At 38.3% G+C, this 21155-nt stretch overlaps 1 protein-coding gene across 4 annotated transcripts in view; it reads left to right on the forward strand.

Annotated features, from left to right (window-relative positions):
- LOC122809608 (anoctamin-10-like) overlaps positions 1-21155 on the forward strand; it is a 946079-nt gene that overhangs the window by 870082 nt on the left and 54842 nt on the right. The gene's annotated exons all lie outside the window — the stretch shown is intronic.

A 21155-nucleotide genomic window follows, 5' to 3' on the forward strand; every position in this document is an offset into this window, starting at 1 on the left:
TGCATTCGCTCCCATATAAATGAACACGCATTTGCATGCACATACACACAAGCAGGGGATGCTATGCCATTTGACATTTTGTGGTAAAACCACAAACCAGTTGGTTTTAGCACACGTGTTTCTTTGCTAAGAAAAATCATACTGTGCTCTAGTAAACTCTTAACAGGACAATATTTTTTCATCAAATGTGTAAGTCAGTATGTCATTTGCTCCGCAATGCCTGTTTTGAATAATACATTCTAAATGTCATCTTCATTGCCATGAACCCCTTTATTCCCACTTTTATAAGGTATTTCAATTTATGTAATATTTTTCTTATTAAACACTGATAATTGCCTGTAAGTAAGTAAAACATTGTTAGGCTTTAATGTTAATTTGTTTCTCACATGTACAACAAAGTAATGTTCAGGCTTTACCTAAGTGTTATAATTTGCCTCTTAAGGTTGAGGCAAGGCTTTTTCCTTTAATATCTTGACAACTTTGTAGTTGGCTAAAACATTGAAAAGTATAAAAACTGCTCACCTGTATGTCTAACGTTAGCATATTTTAGATTGGCTTATTAATGGACCATCTTGCCTATTCCACCTCTAAGTAGCTCATTCTCCCCCAACCCCAGACAAAGTTTGGTGGTGGTTGTGTGAGAAAGACATCATCTGTATCATCCATACCAGGCTGGATTTTTTAGATATGCCGTACATCCCTATCCTCTTGCAATGCCATGCTCACTACACAGGTACATGCTTCCACAACTCTGTCTCCCTAGTTGTAGTGCAATGCCATGTCTACTGTACAGGTACATGCTGCCACACCTCTATCTGCCAATCTGCACTGTAATGCAATGCCCAGTAAACAGGTATGTGCTTCCACACCTCTATCTGCCAGTCTGCAGTGTAATGCCATGCTCACTACACAGGTACATGCTTCAATACCTCTGTCTCCCTACCTGTAGTTTAAGGCGATGTCCACTACACAGGTACATGCTTCAACACCTCTGTCTGCCTACCTGTAGCTTAAGGCGATGTCCACTACACAAGGTACATGCTTCCACACCTCTATCTCCCTACCTGTAGCTCAGTGCCATGCCCACTACACGGGTACATGCTTCCACACCTGTCTTTCTCTATCTGTAGGGTAATGTGAAACCTATTGCACAGATACATGATTCAATAACTCTATTCTCCAGTCTGTAATGTAATGGCATGACCACTACACAGGTACATGATTCTGCATCTCTGTATCTGTGCAATGCCATGCCCTGTACATGGGTACATAAATCCATACTGCTATGCTATGCTCCTATCTATAGTGCTATGCAATTAATACTACAGAGGTACATGGCTGCATACCTCTATCACCCTATCTATAGTGCAATGTTGGCCTAGAGAGGTGCATGATTTCACACATTGGTGTCCCTCCGTCTGTAGTACAATGTTCCCTGCAGCAGTGGAAGTGCTGTCAGTTGTCTGTATATTTGAAAGCAGGTGTCACCGCTCTGCACAAAAAACTGCCTTTCTTCTCCCATCAGTCCTTCATTTCCACCCCTGCCCATTAAACTACAAGAGCCTCCATTCATACCTGGTCACTGGGGCTGCATTCAAGACTTAATTCCTGTGCATCATGGAGTTAGCTAAATCTTACGTGTCTTTATGACATCAGGAGTGGGATGTTTTTGTGTTTACATATGTTATTTGCCTGTTTTTTCCTTAAGTAGCTAAACATGCCTGCTTCTGCTTTGTAGTCTTCACACTTTAGCAGCCCTGATGCTTAATAATTACTGCAGTTCCCTTGCCCCAAAAATTATATGTCCAGTATTATTGTCCCTGTATAAGTCATATTCTGACCATGACCTGTGTTCTCTGAGAAACAGCATCAATGATGAGATATGTTTGAAGATGGATCCACATTCCTAGAGATGAGCTTACACCTAGTCTAGCCACCTAGCCTACATCTATGCAATCTCTAATGCAGAAATCACTCTCAAGAAGGTATTATTGTTAGCAGAAAGATTTCTGCTTTCTCCAGCAAGCATTAAAGAGTCTTCAATATGTATGCATGTATACAGAGTTTTTAAACATATTCTCCTTCAAAATGTCTTTGCTGACTGTCTCCAGAATATTCTATGGGATTTATGTCATTGTTTGAAACTATCTTTATCTTAACAACTAACTTTAGCATTTGCTTCTGTAATTATATTATGCATCACTGTATAAGGCTATTCAAATACATTGTATGATATTGTGTGTCTTTGACTGAAAAGGGACTCACCCGGTTAAAAACAATTAATAAAATATAATAAGTAAATAAAGTACATGTAATAATTAATAAGTAAATAATTAATAAAGGACTTAACAGACACTAGAGTGTATCCTTTTAAGTTAAACAACGAGAACTTTCTGCTGCATAATATGAAGCTACTGTTTAATTATGTATGACAAAAATTGACCTCACTGGAAAAAAAAAACTCAGAAAAGCCTTGGTCAGTAATGGTTTTGAAGATGTACACATTGCTACTAATTCTGCCTGGTGTGAGTTCACTTTTCTTGTCGATTGACTGCTCTGATATTTCAGAGTTCATGCTGAGCATTTATAAGGCAACCAACAGTTTAGGCACAGATCTTACTAAATCATTTAAAGACTTTCTGCATGTGTTAAATATAATTATTTTAATTTTGTCAGGTCCTCCTTGTAGATAGGTACATTTCTAAATATAAACAGACAAAGGCACAATGTAAACACACTAAACTGAATAAACGAAAACCAGGACTAGTTGCTTCAGGCAGAACAAACAGACACTTTATTACGTGAGCGCTTTCGGGAAATTCAATGACTTCCCTTCCTCAGACAAAAGCATATGCTTGCTCTGCTATGTAGCAATTTTGTAAGTGTTGGTGTCCTTGGCACTTTTTAATTTATTTTTATTATAGCTTGTGCCTTTTTAAAGTTCTGCTTTATGGGTAGTATTTAATTATTTAGCTTACATTTGGCTTTTTAACTGATTTATCTTTAAAGAATGTCTGATTTTTGTTAATTACTTGATTGTTTAATTTATGCATTAAGGCTTGCTATTTATTGAAGCTTGCAAGCATATGCTTTTGTCTGAGGAAGGGAAGTCATTGAATTTCCCGAAAGCGCTCACGTAATAAAGTGTCTGTTTGTTCTGCCTGAAGCAACTAGTCCTGGTTTTCATTTATTCAGTTTAGTGTGTTTACATCGTGCCTTTGTCTGTTTGTGGAGTCGTTATGGCCAACCAGGATGAGGTTGTTTCTCAGGGCTCACTATTTTCTACAATTGAAGCAGCTGACAATATTCCTGACGAGGCGAATGCCAACGGAGAACTGACTACATTGCTGCAAGTCCTTATGGGATGAGTTGATACTCTGACTCAGAAAGTGGAAAACCTGGCAGGTTCTGCCAGATTTGGAACCAACACTAACGCTGCTCCTGTTCAGAATGGAGCTTTAGCAACAACTAATGTTGCTTTACTTTTTAACGCTAATGACAGACTTCCCAGGGATAACTTGGAACCTCATTCTGACTTACGAGGTCGCAGTCAAAGCGATACACGCCCAGGACCTAGGCAAACACTGAGAGCTGCTGGTGGGCAAAACAGCAGTTCTAGCGAAGTAGGTTTGTTGCCTAGAATGCTGGATGACAGTGCTGCAGGGCTTCCAACGGAAGGCACTGGTGGTTTTGTTCCTAATTTGGGAAGGTTCTTAAATAATTTTGACTTTTTTGGTGATAACAATGGAGCAGGAACACAGTCCCCCCAAAGAAACCAGGACACTTCCTTGACAGGTACTATTAACTCTTTTGATTATCTATTGTTTCGCTTTAGGAAACTACAGCTTGAGATTTCGTATCTTGAGGAGTGTTTGAATAAACAGATTGTGCCTAAGGGTCTGAGACAATGGAGATACCCTGTTGGGCTTGTCAATCAGTCCGACTTTCACATTGAATTGATTAATTTATTTAATGCACAGGCCTTTGAGTTTATGAGACTGTTAATTAAAGAATATAAAACTCAAGTGACCAACTACACTAAAGAATTACAGGTTATGGAACATGCCATCCTTAGTAATTGTGATTTCCCCCGATATAAATTTGAATATCTTAGAATTTTTAACAGCATTGATGCTACCATTTGCAAATTAGCAGCGGGGAAGAAAAAGAAAATTACTAGGGACGTTCAGCAGTTTAACTCCAAAACTGCCTACCCCCCTCCCCCATTTGTGAACCTTGCTAACCAAAACACAACATTTCATAATATTGATGAGGTTTCTGATCGGGGAGAATCTGGAAGAGAAAACACCAACTTCCAGGTTCAGGATCAAGGGTTAAGGCGGAGTGAAAGAGTAAGGAGTAACTTTAATAACCAACAGCTGAACAATGGTGTGGGTGGTCATAACAATGGCCCTAATGCCACTCGTGGTCACAATAATGCCTCTAACTCTCTTTCTGATCAGCAAGAGGGGTATGCTACCCCTGGTATGGTCCAACAGGGTTTTCGGGGTCAGGAGACCCATTAGGCCAATCAACCGAGAAACATGAACCAGCAGGGTTCGATCTCGGAAACGGAAGAATCAGAGGAGGAGGTAGTTCAACAGAATCACCTGAACCCAACTGTTCAGGTTAATGATACTGGTGACTTCTTTTTGTACAACTACACTGACTTTTTGTTTCCGAAGGAGATGATTGAGGTTTTTTCTTTGGGGCTAACTTTTGTGCCAGACTCTGGCCTAAACTTGGTCAACACAATTATAGACCTTAAATTGTTTGTTCGAAAACTTAATCTCACTTCTCTTTTGGGAGTAAATTCATCAGTTCAGGAGGTTTTACGGGTTTCTAGTGTTTATAACCCACCCTTGCACCCGGTCCTTTCAGCATATGAAAAAATTTGTGAATTGGATTTCCATACCTTCTGTCAAGGAGGGTCTAGAACGAAGAAAGGAGGGTTTAATATAAAAGACAATGAACGGGACTTTATCAGGCTTCTAAAGGACTGTAAAATAAGAATGATGAAGCCGGATAAAGGGGGTGGTTTAGTTTGTATGGATCATGACACCTATGTTGCATCTATGTTATTACATTTAGAAAATCCAGCCTATCAAAAGATTAGCCGTAATGAATTGAATACTGCTTATGCTAAAATTAAACAGGTCTTGGATGACTTGTTTATAGAAGCTGCTATTGATGTTGATTTATTTGCATTTCTTTCCATGCCAGCCCCTAGAATAGCTTCTTTTTTCAGCATTCCTAAGATCCATAAATGCCTTTCCGACCCCCCTTTTAGACCAATTGTGGATGGGCGAGGGTCTATCACGTATGGATGTGCCAAGTACATTGATAGCATCTTAAAGCCCCTTATTGAAAAAGAAAGTCAAATCTGTAAAGATTCTTGGGGTTTCCTAAGGGCTTTCAGTAGTTTCCTGTTTAGAGATGATTACATCTTTTTGACTGTCGATGTGAGGGATCTCTATACCGTGATCCCTCACGACTTAGGCTTAGAGTGGGTTAGGGACTTCCTGTACATCAGAAATGTTAACAACAATACCATCTATGTTGTTGAAACACTACTTGAACTAGTTCTTACTAATAACTTTATGTTTTTTGAGGGAGATCTTTTTGTACAGAAGTCAGGGGTAGCAATGGGCTCCCCCTGTGGTGGCAGTTTTGCCAACTGTATTATGGCTCAATGGGAGACCACAAAGTTATTTGAAGATCCGCTTTTTAAGCAAAATGTTGCCTGGTACACTAGGTATCAGGACGACATGTTTTTCCTGTGGAAAGGACCACAGAATGCTATTGCTGACTTCATTGCGTCTATTTCTAGTTTAACTGACTTTTTGGAGTTCACTTATAGTATTGGGTTGGATTCCATCAGCTTTCTTGACATATGTATCGAAAAAGATTATGTCAACAAAAAGTTTAAAAGTTCCATCTTCAGGAAACCCACCTACTCTAATGCCTTTCTCCATTTTTCAAGTTGTCACCCCTACCACCAAAAGAGAGGGGTCGTTAAAGGGCAGCTTGTTAGAGCTGCTAGGATGGTTTCTGGGGAAGCCGACTTTTTGGAGGAATGTAAATTGTTGGAAAGAATGTTTATAAAGAGAGGATATCCCTTGCCACTTGTGCAATCTTTAGAGATGGAGGTTATTAATAAATGGCAAAATGGATTTTATAAACCACTATTGCTAGTTTTTGGGTTAGAAGGGTCTGAAATGGAAGAACTAGTTACCTCATTGGAAGACCTAAGAAACAATAATAGAAATAAAAATGTTATTAGGTTCTTTTGCACTTACAACCTTGACCATTCCTTTATTAGGGCTACCCTGGCGAAAAATTGGGCTCTACTAATGGAAGACCCTCTTTTAGCCAAGGTTTTAGGTGATCAACCCACTATCACTTTTAGAAGAGGGTTGAATTTGAAATCTTTACTTCAATACACCAATAAAAGTAAGTGTTTTAGGCCCAAAGGAATGGTAAGATGCGGGTGTTGTCACCAATGTAAACACCTGAACCTAGCCTATCAGGTCAACATTAGGGGGGTTCAGTTTAAAATTCAAGGTCACTTTTCCTGTGACTCAATGGGAGTAGTTTACTGTGCTCTATGTCAGGATTGCAATGCCTTTTACATTGGTAAAACTGAGCGAAAGCTTAAGCAACGCATATATGAGCACTATTATGCAATCACTAAATGTGACCTTACGAATGCCCTAGCTAGGCACATTAATGATCACCCTGGCCATTTCTTTAAGTTTTCAGTTCTCACCCAAATTAATAAGGATGATAGAGGTGGGCCCTGGCAGATTAATCTTGAAATCGAAGAATTAAGATGGCAGGTTTTAACTGCATCTTATTTAATGCCTGGTCTCAATGAGACCATGTCCATTAAATGCTGTCTCAAAAGATTAGCCTTGAAAAGGTAGATTAAAAACATGCCTTTGGTGGCTCTGTTTATATTTTGTTTGTTTTTTGTTTTTTATTTAGTCTTTTTTTGCCCACCTTTTCTAAAAAGGTTTAGATTAAATTAAATTTTATCTTTTCTATGTTGATTTATTTGTTTTCTGCTATGTAGCAATTTTGTAAGTGTTGGTGTCCTTGGCACTTTTTAATTTATTTTTATTATAGCTTGTGCCTTTTTAAAGTTCTGCTTTATGGGTAGTATTTAATTCTTAAGCTTACATTTGGCTTTTTAACTGGTTTATCTTTAAAAAATGTCTGATTTTTGTTAATTACTTGATTGTTTAATTTATGCATTAAGGCTTGCTATTTATTGAAGCTTGCAAGCATATGCTTTTGTCTGAGGAAGGGAAGTCATTGAATTTCACGAAAGCGCTCACGTAATAAAGTGTCTGTTTGTTCTGCCTGAAGCAACTAGTCCTGGTTTTCGTTTATTCAGTTTAGTACATTTCTAAATATCATGAAAGAGGTTTGTTTTAATTTTATTTATTTATTTTATTTTATTTACTGGGGAAAAATCCGACTGGGAAAAATGCCCGTTTTCAGCAGAGGCCCATGGAGAAAAGCTCCATACAGTAACAAAACATAGTAATAAAAAGACAGTAAGTAAAAGTAATATTTACACTACCACACAATAATAATGCACATAGTAATACAGACCACAGAAGATTACCAAGATGGCAACATTTATGATACATTTTTGTAGCTAAATGAATTAATACAAATAGTTAAAATTATACATGTAATAAAAATGGTACATACATACATATATACATATATAAAAACATTTCAAGGAAGGGCATTAATGCCCTTCTAGCTTGCCAATATATCAAAACACTTGTTCCCATAGTAAGTGTCCAGGCTGTTCTTAAAAATATCTAAACTAGTACTTGCTTTAATGTAATTTGGTAGTCTGTGCCATGCATCGGATACTCTGTCAGAGAACCAATTAGTATACTTCTTTCCTATAGAATCTTCTACATAGGTTGTCTGATGACTCTCGAGTACTTTTTGATAACCTCAAACATTTCCAGAGGTAGCGGTCTCTAAATGCCCTATATACCTGAATAAGATCTCCTCTTACATATCTGTAAGAGGCACTGTACAAGTTCAGATATTTTAGTCTTCCATCTTCTTCTTCTTCTTCTTCTACTTTCAGCTTTTCCCGGTTAGGGGTCACCAGAGTGGATCACCTGTCTGCTCATGATTGGCAGTGGAGTTTTATGGTGTCAGGTTGCCATCCCGGTGCCCAACCTTCCACAGAAGGCACACACACTCACTCACGCCTAGGGCCAATTTAGTGTCCATATTGTAGTCTTTCATAATAACTTAAATTTTCACATCCATGGATGTCCTTGGTATATTTCTGCTGTACTCTTTCCAGTTTACTCATGCTTGTTTTCTTATAGGGTTTCCATATTGTTATTCTCTACTCAAGTTTGGGTCTAATGTAACTAACAAACAATGACTTCATTATTTTTGATTTCCTACACTTTATAAATTTTTTTATACAACCTATAGTTCTATAACTATCATTAACCAATTGGTTGACATGATTAGAAAAATTCATAGCTGACTCTACCCATATACCCAGTTCCTTAAAGCAGTCTACAGTTTCAATCACTGTGTGCTGTATTAAATATTCACCTTTCAATTTATGTCTCCCAAATCTCATATGCTTAATTTCTGATATATTTATCAGCATATTATTCTCCTGTGCACAAAAGGTCAATTTAGTCAGGTTATTTTGCAGACGTGCCTTAACAGTAACACATGTAATCACTTTACCAAATCTCAGGTCATCGGCATATAGACTGTAGAACACTTCAGATGAAAAAGTTAGGTCTAAAAGATAAAATCTAAACAAGTAAGGGCCCAGGCCAGAGCCCTGACTGTAACCAAGAATTTCACCTGTCCAGTTTCTGTATGATACTTGCCATGTCCTGTTTGTAAGCTATACAGCTATCCATCTTATCAAGAGTACATCAATACCTAGTTGTACTAATTTGTTGATCAGTGTTTTGTGTAAGACGCTGTCAAATGCTGAAGTTAAATCTATATAAATTGCATCATAGCACAATTTTTCATTCATTCATATATTGTTATAGAACATCATGTTACAGGTGGTAATAGATCTGTTTTCAACACATGCATGCTGATACGGTTCCACTTCATATCATCGAATTTCATTTCATCGAATTTCAAAACATCGAGACCAAATTGTCGAAAACCCAAATAATTGAAAACCCATATCATCGAATCTCAAATCATTGAAAACTAGAAAGCAACTAGAAATAACATTCCACAGAGTTAGTACTGCTCCACACCCCCCGTAATTAAATATACCAACTCCAAGGTTGCACTACAGTGGGGGAAAAAGGTAATTTCCTAACCCCACTGTAATGCGACCTTGGAGTTGATAAACAGTGTCTGGGATGTTATTTCTAGTTGCTTTCTAGTTTTCAATGATTTGAGATTCAATGATATGGGTTTTCAACGATTTGGGTTTTAGACGATTTGGTCTCAATGTTTTGAAATTAGATGAAATTAAATTCGATGATATGAAGTGGAACCACTGATACATGGTTTCAAGTCCCAAACTTTGTGGAGCCAAACTGTTTTGCTTAAGATTTTGTAAATATATTTATAATCTGTTGTGTCTGAGAATAAATTTTAGAATCTGCACACAGTTTATCAATTTGTGTTTCTTTACTCCTTCCACATCTTATGTAGCTATAAAAAGGTGTCCTATTATTCTCAATATCTTTATATACATTTTCTTCAAATATTTCTTGATCTTGTCTCACACTATGCTTAATCTGTTTGTCCAGCTTGTTTATTTCAGTTTTCAAAGTTGTAGTTCGACCTCTGTTCCATTTCTTATATATTTTGTCTTTTACCTTAATCAGATAACTTGTTCTTATGGAAATATATCCCCCTGATGTTATATGCCTAGATACTGATGTTAAACATTTTTTGATTATTTGCACTCAAACAATTTCTCTTTCTAAACTTTCCACATTCCATCTGCAATTTTTCCACTGAACACCTCACTCAAGTTAGTTTTACATATTGACTGTTTTGTTTCTATATAATCTGTAATTAACCTTCTGTGCATTGGCTTAGATTTTAGTTTGGTAGAATTATCTAGCAACAAATTAACCTTTATAACCCATTGATCACTGCACATCAATGGTGGTAAAACTTGAAGTTACAGTAATTTCTTTGGGAATACAAACAATGTCTAGTACGTTCCATCCCCTGGTAGTTTTTTTACAATCTGAAGCAATTGTTGTTCTTGAATATACTCTGTGAATAATTTCCTTACTAACATTGTTGAATCAATATTATTCCCATCTGTTTCTGGTAAATTTAAGTCCCCAGCTAATATTATTCTTCCCTCCTGTCTTTCATGCAAGAAATGTATGAATTCCTCTAGGTCATCTGCACTTGACTTTGGTGGTCTATACACTCCAAGTATTGTTTATTGTTCCAGGTTATCTTTATTGTCAAGACTCTTAACTAATTTATACTTATAGTAAAAATGTAGTAAATTTTCTGCGTTTGGTGGTGAATATACGTAATAGATACATCAGCAATCATATTTGCATTTCTTGTGAGGTTATGTGAGATCTAGGTATCATGGTAGATAAAAACTTAATTTTGAGCTTAATATGACTAACATTATTAGGACATATTATGGTTTTATCAGGTATGTACTTCTATGTTTCTCAAGCAAAGATAGTTATCAACTATCTGTTTATCAAGTATAAGACTTTTTATTGAGTATGGGGGCCTTTATGTGAATTAAATGTTTTGCATCTAAAGAAGGTGGAATGGATTCAGAAAACCTTTACCAGGCAGGTAGATGACTCTCATAATGTATCCTATAAAGAAAGAAAGAAAGACTGGTATATTTGTCTTTATATTCTCTGGCTTACTGGTTTCTAGCACGTGACCTTATTATGATGTATAGATGCTTTAAGGACACATTATTGGCTGCTGTATTATATATTGACTTTATTGATCATAGTATTGGGACAAGAAATAAAAATGTAAATGCAAGAATTCATATTTCCAATTCAAAGTTAAAGAGATCTTTCTTTCATATTAGGGCTGGAAGGATGTGAAATTCACTATCTAGATATGTAAATCTGGCAGATGATTTATCAAAATTTAAACAGGCAATAGATAACTGGTTTTCTAAAATTCTATATTCTCCAGTGATGTCTATTAGGAAAGCTTTAAACTGGCCAATGTAGGCCCTAAGTTTGTTAGTTTATTCTACAACCATGCTAAATAAACAAATAAAAAAAAATTATGAAAGCTCCTTGCTTCAAGTACTAACACACAAAGACACAAAGTTACTAAACACATTCATTTAATCAGATATGATAAAAGCCAGTGGTTCTTAAGTGAATCCCAGTGCTGCTGCGCTCATACCTGTTCGGCAAGGATTCAGGACTGATAGTTTCCCATATCAGATTGCACCCAGGGCAGCTGCCCCTTCACCATGGCCTAGTTATGGTACAGTACTTCTGTGTGTTGTATAACTCTAGTAAAACGTCTAAAACTTTCTTTGTTCTACCTTTTATAATCATCAGCTAGCTTAATTCTATCACTGGGGATACCTTTGGAGCTACTTCTTCTAGGAATGAGCCTTTAATTTATAGGTCCCTTCAAGGTTCCATTATTGACCCACTATTTGCATACCTATGTGTACTATTTGTGTATATGTTCCTGCTACATGAAGTTGTTTGAAAGGGTCTATGTCATTTCCGCAAATGGCCACAGCGTTGAACAGCACTGCATCAAAAATGCAGTCCATTGAACTGTTCTGACTGAGATCATGTTACAGTGGGATCAGGAAATTTGTCCTTTCCCCACTGTAGTGCAGTCTTGGATTGGTATATATATATATATTTAGCAGGGGGGGTGAGGATTAGACGGAATGCATTTTCGATGCAGTGCCATTCAACAATGTAGCCTTTTATGGAAATGACATAAACACATTTGAAACATGGGTCTGACGAATTGTTATGTAGATGATATTCAGTTGTATTTCTCACTTCCTTAGGAATCATCTCTGAGCCTACCATTCTGAGTACAGTCTTGACTGTGTCCCTAAATGAATGAAAGTTAGTTGACTGAAGCTTAACCCACACAAACCAGAGAGACTTTATTACCTGTGGTGAAGCATTCTGAAATGTATTTTAGTTTACAGTCTGCATGTGATCTTAAGCAATACAGTGACCTTAAAACCCAAAGTTTTAGCTGTAGTCAAATATATTTTTATCATCTCAGAAATATTGCCATCATTAAACATTTGCTTCCAAAAGAAGATTTTTCTACACTAATGCATGCTTTGATCTCTTAAGGTCTTGACTGCTACAGAATTCTTTATTAAGGATTAGATGGTGTTAATGTGGGGACCATTTCATGTTGATCTAAATGTTGCAACATATCTTTTAAAGAAAATTGGTATTTTTTTTCCATGAATGTATTTTGCAGTCCAGTCTACTTTGTTTGACTATAGTTAAAATATAAAGACATAAAATCATTGTGTTACTGTTTTATCCTTCTTAAGCAAAGCTTTTTCTACATTAAGTAGTTGATGTTATGAAAGTAGTCATTAAATGTTTCTACTGGACTGAAGAAAGTTGGTAATAATTTCAGGTTTTCACTTCAGGCAGTCAGGATGCAAATACATCTTTATTATTTCAAAACTCTGAATTTCTCAACCGCTTCATTAAACACATCATTTAAAAAAATCCTTCGAGGTATACATATTTCAAGAATGCATTATGTTAATGACTAATTTTGGTGTACTAATTAGATAGATAGATAGATAGATAGATAGATAGATAGATAGATAGATAGATAGAATAGAATTAGATAGATCTGTTCTGAAGAAGTTTGTGTGATTAAACGAATGAAAGCGCTTAACCTACATTTTGCTAGTGTGGTCTTTGAAGTCTTTCGAGCACTTATTTAATTTGCTGCTAATTAATGTCTTACATTTAAAATAATTTACTAAAATAACAAATTAACAAACTTGAAGATGTACCACTATTCTATCTCTCAGTCTTTCTAAGGACTCTTGCACAGTGATTTATATCTAGCATTCCATGCTATTAAAAAGCTTCCTTGATCGCCTATGGCTCCACAAGCACTAGAAATAAAGGCTTGAATCTTCATCAACCTTAAGGCATGGAAGAGGGACAAGTTTGTCACTCAGTGTTTCACACATCATTGGAATAATCTTCATCTGAAAATCTGTTACTGCTGTATCACTAATCTATTAACTACTGTGGCCTTGTTCTTGATTTGAAATTATCAGTGCCCTGGACTCTTGCCACAGCCACAGCTATTTTCTTTAAGTTCCTGCACTTTCTATTTGGCTTCTATCCTTAAACTGCTGTTTCTTTACTCTGGGGAGTTGCCTCAGACAGTGTTTTTACATTAGAAAGCCTTTGGTCTGCTCCCTAGTACCAGTAGTGAGGTACCAGGTCACTTCTAAACTGTGATACACTATTTGAAATCTCCAAGTTCCTACTTGCTATTAGCCAGAGGGCTAGTTTGTTTGTTGGAGCTTTGTTTCTGCTTGCATAAAGTCACTGCATTCATGAAACACTATTCATCTTGCAGTGATGCGTGGCAGTGCCTAGTGTGGATGCAGACACCTAGAATTGAAATTTACCTTACACAACTACCTAATTTCTTAAATCCCTAGCTGTGCATTGAGCAGCTCGTTTGTATACTAATTTGGCTAGTTTGCATGCTGAAATGCGCCCCACCCCTTTAGCTTTACCCTAGACACTCCTACAGAAACCATGTTAGTCATCTGTGAACCTCCCTTGTAGTACCTCTCTGTAGAATAAGCAACTAGGATATAAAGCCATAGATATGCACTTCTCTATCTCCATAACTGGCCTGGTGAGCATGGGCATCCTGAGACAGTGCAACAACTTCCCTTATGTAGTCTGACAAACATACAAATAAGTTACACAAGATATGTAATTATACAATGTCTCACCTACAAGCACCTGCACTACCAAACAGGCTGTCAGTAGCACAGTTGTGACATCCACGTCAGATAGTACAGGCCTGTCCTATAGACCTACATCTGCTGAGGCTCTTAAATGCAATATCTTCAAACCACAAACATCTCCCAGACACTTCATAGGTTCATAGGTTCATAGGTTTATACTAGGCTATCTGCCCTAAGGCATTTATAAGCCTAGCCCAAATTTTTGTGGCTTACGCCACCCCTTATATGAAAAAATACTGTGCCCATTAGTTTGTTGTGCCTCTGTCCAGCAGTGCCACAGAGATGATTCCCGGGGTAAACCTACGATCTCCCATCCACAGGTCTAGATTTCTCTTGAACAGAGTCAGCGAGGTGCTCTGCCTCACATGGACCGGGATTTTATTCCACAGCATAGGGAGTCTCTGAGTGATAAATCTATCCCTCCAGCATGTCCTATTTATATCCGTGCTAAGGTTTAAGTCACTTGCTCTAGTGGTTTTGGTGGATTTGGATTTTTTGAGGTGGAGCATGTCCATTAATTCTGGGTTGGACATGGCCTTGTATGTCAGGCACATGTCACCTCTGAGCAGACGGTATGCGACTGAATAGAGCTGGAGTTTCTTCAATCTGGCAGCATATGACAGATTTTGGAGTCCCTTTATCCTTTTAGTGAGGAACTTTTGGGGTCTCTCCAATTGCTGCAGATGTCGGGTGAAATACATCCCGAATGGGGCATTGTACTCGATCATTGGTCTGATAAGTGAAGAGTACAGGGGAACAATGACCTCGCTAGATCTGGATATGAATCCCTTCATGATCAGGTGGGCAATGTAGAAGGTCTTTCTAACCACTTTAGCAATGTGAGTGTCAAAAGAAAGGCCGCTGTCAACCTGGGTCCCCAGGTCCCTGATAACCTCTTCTGTGCTTAGTGGATCGCCACCTATATGGTAGCTTGGGGTTACCTTGTTTTTCCCGAAGGGTATGACTATACATTTTTTGGCGTTTAACTTCAGGCCATGGCTCTGGCACCAGCTATCTGTTTCCATGAGTCCTTTCTGAAGGATATCCGTGTCCGATGCACTTTCCACTATGGCGCCCAGTTTGCAGTCGTCTGCAAACTTTGTCAGCCAAAGTCCTCCCATGCTGGCCTGTACTTCTGAGAAGTAGATGCCAAACAATAGGGGGCCAAGGACCGAGCCCTGTGGGACACCACTTGTGACCGGCTTGGAGTCTGACACAGAGCCAGCAACTCTAACCCTGTGGGTTCTGTCCTTAAGCCAGTTTGCAACCCATCTTGTGACATATGGGTTTACATTTAAGCTGGTAAGTTTTTCTACAATACCCGAGTGGGGTATTGTGTCAAAAGCCTTGCAAGGTCAAGGTAGGCTGTATGGACTGCCTTTCCTCATCAATGGCCTTGGTGACTGTTTCGAAGAAGTTGACCAAGTTCAAAAGGCATGATCTTCCCTTGACAAAGCCAAACTGGGTCGGTTCCAATGTCTGCAAGTCCCCTATATCTTTGTTTATGAGCTCCATTATGATCCTCTCCATAGCTTTGCAGACTAGACTTGTTAAGCTTATGGGGCGGTAATTACCAGGGTCCGTGAGGCCGCCTTTGTGGAGTGGGACCACAGTTGCCGTACGCCACTCCTTGGGCACGTATCCTGTGGTAAGGCTGAGATTAAACAGCTGCCTTATGTGCGGGGTTAATTCCTCATTTAGCTTGTGTAGCACACAGCCGGGGACACCATCCGGTCCCATTGATGCTGTGTTTTTAGCTTTAGAGAGAGCAGCTTTCACCTGCGCATTTGAAATGTCCGGGAGGCTCACATGGAAAAGTCCTCAGAAATCTCAAGAGAACTCCACAGAAACAACATCCAACAAGACACATACCACAACCCGTGGTGTCTCAGCCTCTAAACCCATATGGCATGCCACTACACAACCCAGTATTTTGGTCATAGGAGACACCGTAGTGAGACACAGAGATATGTCACTTACCAGCCTAAGCAAAGAGAGTCATGGTCAGCTGCCTATCAGGGGCCAGAATCTGTCATATATCTCATGTACTCAGGCTACGTACCCCAAGTACAAGTATGAATCGGTCATACGTGAGTGTTAGCAATCTGAGAAAACTTCTGTCTCAGGCTGGTGTAAACCTAGCATTGAGCAGCCTTTTCCGAGGCTTATACCACAATGTGAACAGAAAATAATTGACTTTAACAGTTGGTTTAAAGTATGGTGTCATTTGAAGTGGGTACATTAAATAATTATCAGCCTGGGAGGACATGGTCAACAGACCACGCTGTTTTGCCATGGATGTTGTACACCTGTCCCCTGGGATTTTTAATATTGGCTAAAAACCTTTTCCATCCCATAATGCATTTTTAAGCACTGCCAACCAGATAACGTTTCTGACATAGCTGTATAATAACAGGGAAATCTAAAGGTGTTACTGCTCAATGCAAGGAGCCTGAACAATAAACTCTACTTCCTGCAGGATCTCCTCACCTTGGAGAATGTAGATATCTGTGCAATAACTGAGACATGGTTTAAATGCACAGACAGCACCATGGCAGCCCAGAACTAAAATTACTTTAATACATTTAGACCAGCTACTGCACAGGAAGAGACAGACAGTGGATGTAGAATAGTGTGTTTGTGTGTGTGTGTGTGTGTGTGTGTGTGTGTGTGTGTGTGTGTGTGTGTGTGTGTGTGTGTGTGTGTGTGTGTGTGTGTTGTACCTTTAAGAAGCATTTCAAGGTCGGCACGTGCATATAAATAGCAAGCATGTGCTAGCTTCAGTGTCATTTTGTGGGTGCAGCCAGTGAGTGAGCATGTATGAGTGCAATAGCTAGTTTACTTATAAGTTTAAAAACTGCACCAAAAGCTTACACTCCAAAGATTTTATTAAACAAAAAAGTAAGCGCTTTCACAACTAAGTTGTTTCATCAGACAGCTAGTAAAATACTATAAAACATTTAAATAAATAAAAGACATGTCAGGTGATCAGCACTGCTAAGGTCATTGGTTATGGTTAATTAAAAAAAATGTCATGATTAGTTAAATTAAAAACACATGAGTGCTGTGCATTGTATAGCCTTACTCATCATCATCATCATCTTATTTCCGCTGTTCCCGCTAGGGGTCGCCACAGCAGATCACCTGTTTCCATTTCTTCGTGTCTTCTGCATCTTGCTCTGTCGCACCAACCACCTGCATGTCCTCTCTCACCACATCAATAAACCTTATCTTAGGCCTTCCTCTTTTCCTGTTACCTGGTAGCTTCATCCTTAGCATCTTTTTTCCAATATACTCAGCATCCCTCATCAGCACATGTCCAAACCAACGTAATCGTGAGTCTCTGGCTTTGTCTCCAAACCTTCCAACCTGGGCTGACCCTCTAATATACTTATTCCTAATCCTGTCCACCCTCATCACACCCAGTGCAAATAGCCTTACTAAGCTCTTATAAAAGTAGAGAAAGCATTTCACATAACAATAACACTGTACATAACAACAAGCTAACCATTTCTGTATATATCATGCTAAAAATTAAAGCTTCCAAAGACAGGTTACTAGAAATTATGTGGCAATGGATGTGCTTTGAGAAAAGGTTTCAGGGAAGCAATGCCATTCAAACCTGGGGGGTTTTCAACATTAAGCTTCAGTATCCATTCTTGCTCAATGCTTTCTGTGTAATTCTCAATGTCGCCCCCTCTGATGTCAGGATGTATTACTTGTATCACAAAAAAATTTAAAATATGTGTAGGATCTTCACAGCTTACATGGTTAGCTAATGCACTGCTGTCTTTCTTATTTTTAATGTCCCTAATATGTTCAAGCACTCTATCTTTGAACATTCTATTCGTTTTTCCTACATAAAATGAATGGCAGGACACACAGAAAGAGAAGTATAATACATTGGAAGTTCTGCAGTTGGCAAAGCATTTGCTCTTAATGTTAAAGCCTAAAGATGGATGGGTATAACTGGTACTAACATGAATGTGTTGGCAGGCTATGCAATGCTTGCAAGAAAATGTGCCAAGTTAAAGTTATTAAGCCTCAATCCTGATCTGTTTGTACATAATAAAGCTGCTTGAACAGAACCCACAAAGACTTGTCTATTTTATCCTGACTAGACAAGAGACAGTGGAGTTGTCTCTATATACATTAAAAATAAACATACCCCAAGGTTGTTTCATCATCATGATGGACTTAAGCTTCAACATGTCTAAATCATCATAAAGTCTCATACCATATCCTTGCAAGCTATAAAGGCACTCAACACACTCCACATCCAGCCCAATGCCATATCTGTGGGTCACTTCAACTACCCACTATAAACTGGGAATCATATACAACCCCTAACATACAAGACCAGATATTCATGGACTCTGTAAATGCCAACACCCTGAACCACCTAGTTCATACAGCCACTAGGAGGTCAAACATCCTTGACCTGGTCCTTACAACATGACAGAACACTGCCCTCCTCCTACAGTGTAATATCCTTATTAGTCAGGTCAGTCCATAAAGCTGTCTCCTTTAAGTAAATGCAAAATCAGGGATACCTGAAAACCCTAGAATTAGAATTACTGCAAGACAAACATTCCACTACTAAGTCACACCCTAAATAAATTTCAATCCCCTTCAGCCCTAAAAATACTGTTGATAATGTAGAAACATTCATGTACAGCCATATCAAAAGCTGTATATTAATTGTTGCACATATTCAAAATAAGCACAGGAGTGGCACAAAAAAAAGCAAGACATCTGGAATTCCAACATTTATAGGCTGTACAACAAAAGGAAGAACCTCATGCAAAACCAAACAGGGGCAATTCTCAGAAAGGTAAAAGCTCCCTTATCAGTCTAAGTAACTCAGTAGGTTAATAAAGTCCACAAAAGCTGAATTTGTATTAAAAATAGCTGCCAAGGCTGCGAGGCTTTGGTGGGAGTTCTTGCAGGAAGTTTCAGTGGTTTTAGTCAAATTCCATCTCAAATTGCAGTTATAAGCCGCAGTGGTGCAGCGGTAGCATTGTTGCCTCACAGCAAGAGGTTCTCCCGTTCGATTCTCGGCTGGAGTGTGGGGAGTGCCTTCTGTGTAGAGTTTGCATGTCCTCCCCGCATTTGGGTGGGCATTCGAAAGACATGCGTAAATAGGCGTGTTTTCGTTGAAGGTTGAACATCGAGCTGGCACCTTGGCGTTCGTGAAAATCTACTGCCAATCATTAGTGGACCGGAGTTCCACTGTGGCGACCCCTAACCAGGAAAAGCTGAAAGACAACACAACTCACAACAGCTGTCACAGAGCCATTCATTAGTTTCACTTGTGCTTTTTATCCTCAGAGAAAAGTAGTCTTTTAGGAATTTTATTATCTCAGTTGCTGCTACCCTGAGAGCATGTGAACATACGAGCAATGCAAAGAGTTTTCTGTTCATTTCATTTCATATTTTATTTTGTGTGGATTCCTGAATGCTAGCTAAGTTCTGTGATGTTATGCATGACTGCCACTTGTTCTGTAGAAAACATCAGAATGATGCAAGATTTGAACAGTAGTAGAAGCAATCTTCTTTTTTCACGTTTTGTTTTTTGATCTCTGAATACTAGCAAAATGCAATGATTTTCTGACCTGCTGTAAAAACCATAACTGTGATGCAAGTAATAGATTAACAATGAAGTCTAGAACTTACCATCACAATGGGGGCTATACATTACAGCAACTTGTGATAGTTATACATACTACTTCTGAGATTGCTTTACTGCAGAGTAAGGGGAATATGTCAATAAGCTGCTAAGATTTAGTATGAATTCACTAAACTGTACTCATTTGACTATACTGCTCGCACTTACGCTAGGCAGAATAAATGAAGGAAATAAAGAGCTACACAATTAAGATAAGCTTTTTGACAAGTTCAAAAAAGTAAACACTGAGAGTCTTGCCTAACCACCCCAACACAAACACACACAAAAATATTATAACCTTATCATTTCCCAGTGAAAGGGGAATGAAAGCTTTGACAGGAACTGAATGTTGTTAATTGTGTTCCCTAGAGGGAATTAATACAGGGCTGCATAAAGTAAACTGAAACCAGGAGTAGGGTTGATGATGATGTGTTAAGTGGGTGATGACAACTGGGAGGTAGCAGGGCAAGTTTCTTTCAGTCAGAATTTTAAATTTCAGATTGTCCCTTTAAAATGCTGCATCAGAGATGGCCAATAATGAAAATCAAAGGATGCAAATTAGCTAAAAATATAGACTGATGCTGATAGTCCAAAGAAGGCAATCAGAGTACTGTTCTAAGCTGACGAGAGAGAAACTCACAGCAAATTATCCTCCATCATATGGACTTTTCTCTTTATATCCAAAATAACACCCAGAAGGCAAAGGCATTGACTATAAAACAAAATCAGCTCCCTTTTATACCATTTTGAGGTGTAAGAATTTAGAAAATAATGACAGCCACTTATAGAGAGACATTAGTAATGCAAAAAAGTTCAAAATATTCTGAAAAAACATATTTTTTTTCAGTTCTTGGTCACGGTTCTTCTTTATTATACCATGACCCCCCCAAAACGTGCACGCTGATTGGCCAGCGTGCCCGTTGTAAATTGAGTTATACTAATGGAAAAAGGTCCGGTCACCCGGACTTTTTTCCATTAGTATAACTCATTTTTTTAAAACACTGTCTCGCTATGTTAAATGGGTTTAACATAGCGAGACAGCTTTAAAATAAGCAACGGTCTCCGTTGCTTATTTTAAAGCTGTCTCGCTATGTTAAACCCATTTAACATAGCGAGACAGTGTTTTAAAAAAAAGCAACGGAGAAAGCAAGATCTCCGTTGCTTTTTTTAGTGTCTCGCTATGTTAAATGAGTTTAACATAGCGAGACAGTTTTAAAATAAGCAACGGAGATGTCACGGTTCTTCTTTATTATACCATGACCCCCCCAAAACGTGCACGCTGATTGGCCAGCGTGCCCGTTGTAAATTGAGTTATACTAATGGAAAAAGGTCCGGTCACCCGGACTTTTTTCCATTAGTATAACTCATTTTTTTAAAACACTGTCTCGCTATGTTAAATGGGTTTAACATAGCGAGACAGCTTTAAAATAAGCAACGGTCTCCGTTGCTTATTTTAAAACGTCTCGCTATGTTAAA

This window comes from Protopterus annectens, chromosome 8.part0, assembly GCF_019279795.1.
Source record: "Protopterus annectens isolate FY-2018-M chromosome 8.part0, PAN1.0, whole genome shotgun sequence".
Lineage (NCBI taxonomy): Eukaryota > Metazoa > Chordata > Ceratodontiformes > Protopteridae > Protopterus > Protopterus annectens.